This window comes from Artibeus jamaicensis, unplaced genomic scaffold, assembly GCF_021234435.1.
Source record: "Artibeus jamaicensis isolate MK-2021 breed Jamaican fruit bat unplaced genomic scaffold, CSHL_Jam_final scaffold_833, whole genome shotgun sequence".
Lineage (NCBI taxonomy): Eukaryota > Metazoa > Chordata > Mammalia > Chiroptera > Phyllostomidae > Artibeus > Artibeus jamaicensis.
Genome location: NW_026522056.1, coordinates 21,544,321 through 21,556,396, shown reverse-complemented (window position 1 = coordinate 21,556,396; position 12,076 = coordinate 21,544,321). Strand labels below are relative to the sequence as shown.

The 12,076-nt window shown below is 42.3% G+C and overlaps 1 protein-coding gene across 21 annotated transcripts in view; it reads right to left on the bottom strand.

Moving 5' to 3' along the window:
- SORBS2 (sorbin and SH3 domain containing 2) overlaps positions 1-12,076 on the bottom strand; it is a 224,829-nt gene that overhangs the window by 147,102 nt on the left and 65,651 nt on the right. For 20 of the 21 annotated variants that reach the window (XM_053659830.1, XM_053659849.1, XM_053659834.1 and 17 more), the window contains exon 3: positions 7,131-7,273. The gene's annotated coding sequence lies outside the window, so the exon portion shown is untranslated. Of the gene's footprint in view, positions 1-7,130; positions 7,274-7,651; positions 7,813-12,076 lie in introns of those variants that run through there. The other variant, XM_053659829.1, reaches the window with a different exon arrangement.

The window sequence follows — 12,076 nt, the reverse complement described above, 5'->3', positions numbered from 1 at the left end:
GCAACATAAAAGGTCCTTTCCACAATATTTCATTCAATAAATATGAAATTGTTTAAGGCAGCAAAAGTCATTATCTGTGGTCACTTAAAACACTATTTGGTTCTACTGGGAAACTCCTGATTTCCTTCCTTTCTGATTTATTACATGTAGATTGTTCTTCTTAATAAGCACAACCAAGTGTGAAATGTACCAAGCTATAGGGAATGGTCTTCTGCCAAGTCTTTGTATACATCTGTTCTCGTTTGGTCATTCAGAATGTTGATTAGATAAAGGATGTAAGTGAATATATAAGACCATGAGGTGCACACAAGTGATTTTTAACATTCCATGCTTTTTGTTTAATGTCAATATTCAAAATAGGTAAGGTAGGAGGGGCAAAAATCTTATCTACAGTCAAGTTTTCTCATCTTGGCATAAACATGATCACTTTGTTTCCAGACAAGTCTGTGCACGTTTTTACACAAGCTGGGGTTTCCACGAGAGGGCTTTCGCCACGTGCGACAAGGAGAACCCGAGTGCTGACTATAAATTAATTCTGGAACGTGAAACGCACCTGTTGATTCTTAAAGTTGCTCAAACACATGCTAAAAAATATACTTTGTGTTGAAGACCAGTAGTCTTCTTAATTTTTTTACGAAAAATGACTTTTATTATTCTTTCTATAAAAATTGCCCCTAACCGAATTGATCATTTCACTAATTTTTTAATTATTTTACCTGGCTTTTAAGAAGTTTATATCCTAAACTACAATCTTCTGTGACAGTAATATAAATTTTACAAACTCTTTTGCACCTAATTTTGGTTTTATTCTGCCTTGAATAAAAATAATCATAAGTGATATAAAAAGCAAGTTTTAATGATTTAATTTTGTGAGAAATAGTAATAGTCAACTATAAATTTTTATTTTAATTGATTTTGTAAACAACTGTTTACATATATGTAAATAACATTTCAAATTATAAAAGCAATTTATAAATACACTAATAAGAGAAAATGATGGTTAAAGTTGTATATTTAACTAAGTTAAATAAGAATGTAAAGCAATTTATATTTCAAATTATGGAATGATTTTTTTATGCTAAGTAATTTGATTTCTTACTTAAACACAACCACTAAGAAGCGATAAAGCTATTGACTTCTTCCCAAAGTTAGCCTTTTACTGCCCAGCACAGTCAGGGACAACGACTCCTCCTGTTCCAGAATGAGCCCTAGATCCTCGACATTCAAGACCCTTCTTGCATTAGCGTCAAACCTCCTCTTTAGCTCTGACACAGTCCTGCTGAAGCCTTTGGTACCAGCTCACAGTTGTGGTCCATTTACAGATGTGCACGTGAAGGACACCCAGATGTCAGGCCACACCTCCTAGCACTTGGCAGTACTGCTGCCACAGCGCCTGGCTCTAATCTAACCACCCATTTAGGTAGCCCTGTTTGCTTCTGAATGGCTTTCCATCCTGGACCATGGGCTTTAGTCTCAGTAGCAGAATGACTTTTTGTTTTCTACGTGAATACTTTCATGGTTAAAGTGATAATGTGGAAAAGAAAATATTCTTGATCTATAGATCCAAACTCTATCTGTTAACGATAGTTGGTTGTAGCTGCATTAAATTCACGTAAAATGTACCTATTTACAACTATTTTGACATTGTTGGAAATCTTTAACATTAGGGATTTGTTCTAAAAATTGAGTGCTACATAGTTTTAAAGTGTTTACACAGCCAGTTTAAAAAACACAACATTTCTGAACCCTGCTTGGACCTAGATTCAAAACCAACCAAATTTCTTAGGTTTGCAAAATGGAAGGAGAGAAGTACCACTGAGCTGAAAACATGTCAAGAGCAACGGCCCCACTAAAATGAAACCAGTTCAAAGCTGTACTTGGACCAGTGTATGCATCGGCAGTCGAAGTAGCCAAATCACAGCGCTTTAATAACACATGTTGTGCATGTGTTTTTTCCTTAAACCAAATCCAGTTTCTTCTTTCAGGCCCAAATTTATCTTTAGAACAAGGATTTCTATTCTATCCTTTTTAATATTGAACTGACTTTTCATAAGAGAGCACACATTTTATTTACACTGTCTCAAGTTACTAACCTGATTCTTTTTGCTGTTCTGTACCTTTTGTTTCAGTCGGCCAGCTCATAGCTCTCGGTTCATAAAAACCATCGGCACATTCATGTCTTTCTCTGTGCTCCTCATCTCCCTTTTGCTCATGGTTTTCTCTTAATGAAGGATAGAAAATCCAAACTTGCTTTGGTTAGAAAATATCTCCTGTATTGCTTGGATCAATGGTTTTCTTGTTAGACATTCTTTGGCTATTATTTTTAACCTGTTCTATGTATTTGTATTTTAGAATTGGGTGCCATGGCACCCTTTGAAAGATCCTGATACAAGAGTCAATCCAGCATCTGCTCTTTACTCAGGACACAAAGCAGATGACGCAGGAACTGCCACAGGTGTTGGTGTCCGCACCTGTACCCTGGGTGCGTGAACCTGCATGACCAACCTCATATTAGAAGTAACACTGCCCTGCATTGCCCTGCGTTACTGCAGATGATTAAGACGAAGTAGTTATTGAATATGATGTAGCTCTGCATTAGATGAAGCAACACAAATACTACTCATCTCTGATAATACTGAATGTTAAGTAAAATTACAGATGCAGGTAGAGTCTTAGTGCCCAGGGCAAAGTCTAGCGGGAGGGCAGTTCTGGACGGTCCTGATGCCTCCCCCTCTGCACAGCTGGTCTCCTCCCATTTCCACTGTTCTCGCCTTTGTCCCCTTGTTCTCAGTGACATCTCCTGAGCTGGGCTGTCCAGGGTTTCATGTCTCTCATCACTGTGAATGCTGATGAGCAATAACACTAACGTATGAAACTAATCATGAGGATTTTTGTCTCAATCAGTGAAAGCCAGCCCAGTATACACCTTTCCAGGGATAAGCCCCTCACACCCAAGTTCTTGCTCTACCAGATGTCTGGATGTTCTCTGAGGACCGAGTTGTCTCTCTTCTGAGTCTTTAGCCATGTCACCCTCTTCCATTTGAACACCCTCTCATCTGACCTGAAGCCCCAATTCAAATATAGTTTTCCCTCTGCGAGAACATCTCTGATTTTCAAGCCCTGGAGATGCCTGACTCCCAACCCCAGCTCTGTGGTCCACCAGCAACTCTTGTCTCCTGACTGTCCCACCAGGCTGTTCACCTGACTATGGCAGAGTTCTTGGTGCACAGTAGGTGCTTGGTGACAGAATCCCATGTTCACTGAATGATCTTCATTGCTGGCATTTTAAATAATGCAGGATATCCTTACATTGGCTTAAGGAAGAAACAACAGATTTCTTCCCTTTAGGACTTCATCTAAGACTTTGACTCTCCCAGCAAAATTAACAATAAAAAACAGATTTGATCCTATTTAACTGAATTTGTTTCCAGATGAAGCACAGGGGAGCAGGCAAGAGCAACATGGCCCCTGTTAATTTGAAAAAGCAAGAAAGATTGACCTTAGGTCCCACATGGCAGTGCCACCAGCTGCAGACGGAAAGTCCACAACTGATACCCTGCAAGCGCTGCACCGGGGAGTCAGTGCCCAGGTGCAGCTGCTCCACGCAGGACCCGCGAGCTCGGTCCTTGTCAGGTCTTCAAACACTTTACTCAGTGTGGGGCCCGTGACAGTCATTGTTCAAGTCACCTGCTGAAATGCAGACTGTGTCCTTCGTAAAAGGCCTGTTTTGTTAAACAGATGCAGGACTACACATTTTCCAAAAGGAAATTTGGTGACAGTTTCACTTTATAATCCATAACCGTAAATCTCACTAAATAGCTTCTGGCGACATCTGGAGTAAGGTCACAAGTTCATTTTCATGAAAATTCTTCAAACGGGTTCAGAAACCCTCCAACAAATAAAACGACACATCAAATCGTAGTTTCCTGAGCTTAGCATCTCCCGTGAGCATTAGGACCACGCGGATCTTTCTGAGACTGGCTCTTGCAGCTTCCTACGCAACTGCGCAGGTCTCCCACCTGGTCCTGTTTTCATTGGAGGGAATTTGCCATTTCTGGAATCCTAGGATCGGGACATAATCTTTGGTGCCCTCAATGCAAAAAATAATACCAAAAAAATGCAGTATTCAGCCAACACAAATTTAGATGATCAAGAAAAGAAAGGAATGTTTTCGGATCCTGGGCCTGATTCTTTTTGTTTTATATGTGGCAGATTTGTCGAACAAAGTTTACAAATCCTCTTTCCTCTCTACCCACTCTTACCCCGGTCAAAAACACGCCCCCTTCATCACCCTGCCCTGTCTGACCATTAGTACGCGTCAGCTCTAAGTCACCAAGCTTTTCTGAAGGAGCTCGACTCTGCTGAGTACTCCTTTATTTTCGGTATACGTTACAAGTAATTGCACTGAATCTTTCAATGCTTGCAATGTTCCCTAGGAGTGTATCACTTGAGCAAGCAAAAAAAAATCGGGAAGTTTATTATTTTTTTCCACCAATATATTTGACACCACCTTTGGAGAGTGAACAAAAACCATACTGTCGAGTGGATAGCCCAGGACAAAATGTTACTGTTTGTTCCTCACGAGCACAGAGGTATATTTAAGCAAGAAAGACATTCCATGGCTCTCCTGAGACTTCCTTCAGCTGAATTATACCAACATGTTCACACCACCGTAGGAATTCAAAATGCAGGCTGGTAGTTGCCAATGTTTAAATACCACAGCTTTAAAAATTCATATTAAGATTGAACCTGGCTTTCAAACATCATAGAACAAATGGGAGTTTATTGGGGAAAAATGTGTGTACACATGAAATTACATCGAGATGATAGGAAAATAAGAGATGTCCTTGTTTGACAGATTCTATACTTACACAGTTAAGCCTCAAAGTCGCTTGAAGTCACCTGGCTTTGGATTATGTTTCAAATCCAGGCTCACTGACATTTATGAAACTTTTGGCAAAACATGGGCCAGGTTTCGAGCAAGGCTGGGTAGAATACCTCTTTCATGTGGGACCTGCGTGAAACTCAGCGGCTTTGGCTGAGTTCCACCCTGAGTTTCACATTCAAACAATCCAAAGTTTTAGAGTTACGGGGTAAAGAGACACAAAGGAAGAAAACAACAACAGCAACATAGGAAATAATGGCTTGCCCCACAGTGGAATGGCTGCCTAGCCCCTTCCAAACCCATTTCATCCTTGTGCACCTGAACTTGTGCTGCCTGTAACAGTACGTTTGCACTAAGCGATACCAGCCAAGACTTCCTGATACTAAGCAGGGAGACTACTCTGGACCCCCAAAGGCAGGGAAGTACATGTTCAAAATAACTGGAGGGCTTAAAATTTTGATGGCTTAAAATGTAGCTTTGGGAGATGGGGTGGCAATTCAATGTCCAGATTTTGGAAATAAAAATTGGACTGATCATCTGTAAGTTTTCCAACTATTAGTCCAAATTCTAGAGATGCTATTGTACCTAGAACCTCTCCCAGAGCTTCTCCCCAGCTCCTCCCCTCTGAAAGCTCCTCTGGTGGCCACTTGCTTCCTTCCTTGTCAGCAAGGTGCGGAAGACAGGGAGCTCTAAGGAGCCACAGCCCTCAACAGGGACTTAAACAGTCTCCCAACAGGACCAGGCTCTTCTGCTCCTAGCCCCCAGCAGAACTGGCGGGACGGTTTGCCAGGAAAGTCGGACTGAGTAGCTAGCTCGTTGAGGACTGAAAATAACCTCTCTTCCTGCTTGGGGTGAGGGGAAAAAGGGCAACAGACAAGTGTAATAATACACAGAAATCTTTAAAGACAGCATTTAAAAGTTGCCTGGATGGCTAGAAAGCACTACAATGACTATTTTAGGAAATGCATTTTTTTCATTCCTTATCCATCATTCAGCAAAAGTTTCACTCACATAACAGACTTTTGGCTACAGAGGGTTTTTTTAATTTTCCTTTTTTTAAATTTCCTTTTTTTAAATGAGTCACTTAGGAAATCACTGTGTGTTTAAAACTCATGCTTTCTTTTGACATGTGAACTATGATATCAATAAACTTTTTTGGAACCGAGTATCAGTAAATACCAAGGATTTCTGAGCCATGTTAAAGAAAAGCAACAGTTGGGCCCTTAGGCACATGGTAATTCTGAGGCAGCAATCAAGTGAGGGGCTGATAGAATCAGGCTCCGCACTGTCCTTGGCTGCCTGCAAGAAAGCAGAATTTGCCCAAAGTCTCCGTGGCGAGAGAATCTTGCCATGAAACAATCTCATTCTCGCAGTTGAGGTCTACAAGCAACCCCTGAGACATACCAGCAAGAAAAAACCAAACCTCAATGGATTGTTTAAAGAAAAAGACTTAAAAGCATGCAAAAAAAGAGACTTTTCTCAACCACAGTAAATACCCACAATCAAAGTAAATGTTGTGTTTGAAGTTAAAGTCCACAGATCAAAGTACTTTGCAAAATGGTGAGCACAAGCATAAGGAGGGGTGGCTGGGGGGCCGGGGAAACTGCCCAGAATGTTGTATTGTCACATCGGAGAAACCTGCCAGCGAGGGACATTCAGTGAGGTGAGGACAGCTCCCATTTGAGTCATCGGACTGTGCCAGGGACACACAACAGGCAACACACACACACACACACACACACACACACACACACACACACACACACACACACACACTGCTGTAATCTACCCGAGGAATGAACTGACAGTGATTGGTCAAAGGACAGAATAAAATAGGGCTTGTTCCCTGTCTTTGGGGAGCAATCGCTATCAGGTTTTCTTTACTCAGGTGGTTGCATCTGTTCCTTAAAAAAAATGCCCTTAGAAAGTTAAACATGAATAAGCAGTCCAACAACAAAAGTGTGATGTCTCAAAGGCAGGCGCGCTGCCCTGCAACCAGGGGTGACTGGAGGTCTGGGGTGGTGGCAGGGACAGGGGTCGCTGCTGCAGGTCAGAGTGATTAAGCTCAGTTGGAAATTCCAGCTCCCCAACCGCACCGATGCTCCCGCTGTATTCCGGGACACCGTGTTCACCTGGAGGTCGCTCCTAGCCCCCGCTTATTTTCACTATAAATAATCCATCTAAAAACCATTAGTCATAAACGTATCCTAAGCCAATGAAATAGTTCCAGAATGAAAACTCTTACCTCCAGGCAGCTAGCTGGGTTCAACGGTGGCTCTGAAGAGAGGAAGTTGGAGTCAGTGGCCTTTACATGTAGAGATTGTTTATTTAGCCCTTTTTAAAAGGTCTTGAACTCCAGAGATTTCAGATTAAGTCCAATCCAAATGTCTGAAGGGGGGAGAAAAGGCAAGAGAGAAGGCAAGTAAGAGAGGGAAGGAATCCCAGCTGCTGGGTGGTGCTACCGTTCTGAGAGTATGGGAGCTATTTTCAGCATTAACAGCAGCCGGAGTGGACTCTGAAGGGGTGAAAACAGCGAGCCTGCATCGCCACACCCCCACCCCTACCGGGGAGGGGGAGGGCACAAACCAGGAAACCCACGGCCACTGGGTTTGCTGTGCAAATATTCATTTAAAGTTTGAGGAAAACTGCCCAGAACTCTTGAAAACAAACAAACAAACACACACACACACAAAACACCCCACTTGACTGTAATCTTAAAGAAACAGTGTGCCCTGCCATAATCCTCAAGTTTTCAAAATGATTTACCTGATTCATCGAAAATAAGATGTTCCATTGATGCCTTCTTGAGAGGGAAGGCTTTAAATCTGATACTTTCTTGCTTGTTTATATACAGGTCTTAAAAAATGTTCAGCCTCTCCGGTAGGAATATCTGTTATCAGCCTGTCCTCGTTAAGACTGAAGACAAATGGTTTATTTCTAGCACGCACCCAAATTTCCAGTTTCATCAAGCATGCTATTTTTGAAAGCTTCTTGGTTAAGCTGTTGACACTTCTTATCTGTTGGCAGGGACTGGGGACCATTTGGTGACATGATGCAGACAGACACCAATTCCCCCTGCTTCTCCCTCCAAAGGCCGATGAAGAAGTAATTCACAATAGCCAGTGAGCTGTGGCCTTTCCTTTTGTTTCCAGAATTATAAATTAAGACCTAGAAATCTTATCCATTCATTCATTCACCATTCATATGTTCGTTCCTTCTGCAAATATTTGTGGCAAGTACTTTCAAACCTACTCTCTGCCAGGCACTTGGAGAATAGAGGGAGCAAAGTCAGTGGGCAGCATCCTTGCTGCCAACGGTTTGCAGCACACAAACAAACACAGCAAGAATAAAGAATTAAGACAGAATCTGTTACAGGCGTTTACAGCTTCTTTTTTCCCACACAATGAGAGTATTGAAACCAGAGCAATTGGAGGCAAAATTTCTTTATGCCACGACAGAAGGAAGATGCTGTGCATCTCAGACCGACTCCCGGTTTCCACTGCCTCCTTCTGCCTTCTCCATCCCAGAGAGGGAAAGTTAGTTACTTCTGACAAAGGAAACACTCAAGTATTTTTATAAAAGCCTTTCTTCTCTGCAGAAGAGACCCTGAGTCCTTTCAGCTCCCCACAAAGAAAATGCTGAGCAGTCAGCGAGTTCTGCTGAGAGGAGGCAGGTTCTATGCATTGGTCCAGCACGAAAACCACCATGATGTATAGTTTATAATTAAGATGATGGAGGCTGGTTACTAGATGCTCACATCAAATCCAATTCTTTCCTTGCAATTAAAGTGAGGCAGTGAAACTGAGTGTAGAAAATACTGGGGATTATGTATGATATGTTAAAAAAAGGCATGACTGCTATTCTAAGGAGTACGGTGAAATAGTGAAATCCTTCAGCATAATACACTTATATTAAAACTATGCAGATATTTAAATATAAAACACTTAATTTAAAAATAAGATTAACTTTATTTAAATATATATACAACAGAGTTTAATAATTCTCTGTAGAATAATGCATTTTTCTGTTCATTTATCCTAAATGATCAAATTTCACTATGTTTTAAACATCTGTCAGTTTAAAATAGGATATTACTTGGTCAAAATGATAAATGGTAATTCTGATAAAAAATGGAAGCCTAGCCTCAGATAGAAAATTTTTAATTGTTTTTACTTTTTCCTCCTTAAAATAGTGTATAATAAAAAAAGGATACACATTGAAACATGGGCCTTCCTTGAGAAAATATGGAGATTAAGGAAACTTACAAAGAGGAACTACGTGATCCTAAATCAATCATTGTTTTTAAATCCTGAACTGCCCATTTTCTACATCGGCGCATTGCCTGACACTGAACTGCAGCCCTATGCGGGTATCTCCTGAGAAACACATCCTTAGGTGACTCGGTTGTGTGAACACCGCAGAGTGCACTCACAGCAACCTAGATGGGGCAGCCCGCTACTCCCCTCGGCTGTTTGCTCCGAGGCGATGAACCTGCACCACAAATTGTTGTACAAAACAACTGAGATGAAATCAAGCACAAGAGAAGAACGGTGCTCTGGAGAGACGCGGTAATCAGAGGGTGTGCACGGGGTGACTGCCTGCGTCCCAGAGCACACTGCTTTGCAGCAGCCGAGAAAACCTGCAGGCCCCCAGTGCCGCCCCTCCCGCTAGAAGCCCAGGATGCCAACCCTGGATGCAATGTCTGGCCTCACTGCAGTTTCAGCCTCTCCCAGGAGAGGAATCTTACTCAGCCAGTCTGGAATTTTCTGGTCAAGCGCCAGTCAGGTAATCTCTCACACGGGCCCTCTCCATCCCTAGAGAAAGCAGAGGCGCTCTGCATGGGAGAACTCTTCCCTGTTCCCTTTCCCCAAGGAAAGGTGTCCTGCCCCCAAATATTCATTTTTCAATAGCTCCCTTGCCTCACCCATCTTCCCAGAAAAACCTTCTATTCCGCATACCCAACCCAGCCAAGTCCCCTTCTAGTTGCTGGATGTGATGCTGCTGGTTCATAAATCACTTAATAAAGCCACTTAGATCTGCCCATGTACTCAGTTCCATTTTGTTTTTTAACAGCAGCAAACCTGTTTGTGTAAGTAGAAAGAGTACACTCTACAATAACAATGAGCATGGTATAGTAAATACATAAACCAGTAAGATAGTCATTTCTCATCAACCACTTTTATGTACCATACATAACTGTATGTGCCATACTTTTCCACAACCAGAAGTGCAGCAGTTTCATTTACACCAGCATCCCTGCAAGCACACTGTGCGTTGCTATGACATTACGAAGGCTGCGACATTACTAGGCAACAGGGACTTTCCAGTGGCATTGTATCTTATGGGACCACCATTGCCTGCATGGTCTCTTGTTGACCTACACGTCACTATGTGGTATGTGGTTTTATTACTAGAGTAATTTGGTATCAAAATCTGTGTTTGAGTGAATAGATTAAGACCCTGCCAGCTGCTTCTATTCAGGATAAATCTTTTCCTGCCACATGACTCATCCAAGGGCTCTTTTCCCCATTGGTCAGCCAGCCTGTCAATGAGCACCTTTCAATAGAGTTGGTGTCACAGAAGAGGGCATGTTGGACCTTAGGCATATTTTGGAAGGTTAGAGGATAGTAAATTTGGACTTCTCTACTTACCCACTACCATGCCTTTTGGTAATGAACTATAGAAATGATCCCTGAAAGTATAGTCTTACTACTATGCCATTTGTAAGCTGTTGATGTCTTAACAATTGTACTAAGTGTAGCAATGTTAATTATTTTATTTATATTCTCAAATTTTTCTCTTTTTTAAACAAATAAACTGACTTAAACTAATATGGAAATGCTTCTATTAGAGTGGGCACTGGTGGTAGGGCTTATGTTATGTAATAACGGTTACGTAATAACGCACATAAGATGCTTGATGAAGTAATGCCAGATACACAGCAAGCATTTCAATAAAAACTAAGGGTCCTGGCTGGTGTGGCTCAGTGGATTGAGCGTGGGCTGTGAACCAAGGGGTCGCCAGTTCGATTCCCAGTCAGGGCACTGCCTGGATTTCGGGCCAGGTCCCCAGTGGGGGCCACGTGAGAGGCAACCACACATTGATGTTTCTCTAACTCTCTTTTTCCTTCCCTTTCCCTCTCTCTAAAAACAAACAAACAAACAAATAAATAATAAATAAAATCTCAAAAAATAAGAGCTGTTAAAAAAGCTAAGGCTGTTACTGCTGTTGTAAGTCCAGTTGGTCTTGGCCATCCAAAAGGATGGGTTCCCATGGCAACCGAACACTCACATGTGGCTAGTCAGACCTGAGGCAGCACACACGTGTAAGAGGCGCACTGGACTTTGAAGACACAGCGTGGAAAAAGAATGGACATGGACACATTAATTTTTTTTTACATTTGTATTTGCTAAAAGGATACTATTGTGGACATGTTGGATTAAATAAGTTATTTTGTTAAAATTAATATTACCTGTTTCTTTTTATTTTTTAAAACTGACAACCAGGAAATTTTACATAGCACATGAGTTTGCATCAGTTTCTACTGGGGAGCACCATGGAGGCCGGGGGGTCTCAAACTGTCAAAACGTGGATTTCCGGGTCCCACCCCCGGTTTCTGACTTAGAAAGTCTGGGGAGCGTCCTGAAATTGTGCATCTCTAACAAGTCCCCAGGAGGTTCTCCACCACACTCTGAGAGCCGCTGGTCTTGAGCCTGACCAACGTCAAAGTCACCACTTGGGATCTCGCCCACAGGTGCAGAATCTCAGGTCCTCCCCGTACCTACTGAACCAGCAAGTGCATTCTAGCAACACTCCCAGGTTCTGTGTATGCACATGGAATTTTGAGGGACACTGACATAAAGTAGTGTCCCTCGGTACACATGATAGTAATCTGGAGACGTCTCTTAAATACCTGTATCCTGGACCTACCTCTAGAAAGTGTGCTTTAAATAATCTGGAAGAAACCCAAGCATCTGTGTATCTAAAAAGCTCCCCGAGTGATTCTAATGTAGAAGCAAGCACTGAAAATTTGGTGGGCAGTGGGGCCCATCAGACCAGACACACAGGGGCCAGGAGCCAGAAAGCAGACACCTTCCTCCCAGGTGCTGGGGGACTGTCAGGTGTTTGGAGGACAAGGCCTGGGCAGATGGTGGGGTCAGTGGAATCCGACAGCAAGGGGTTGTGGGTACT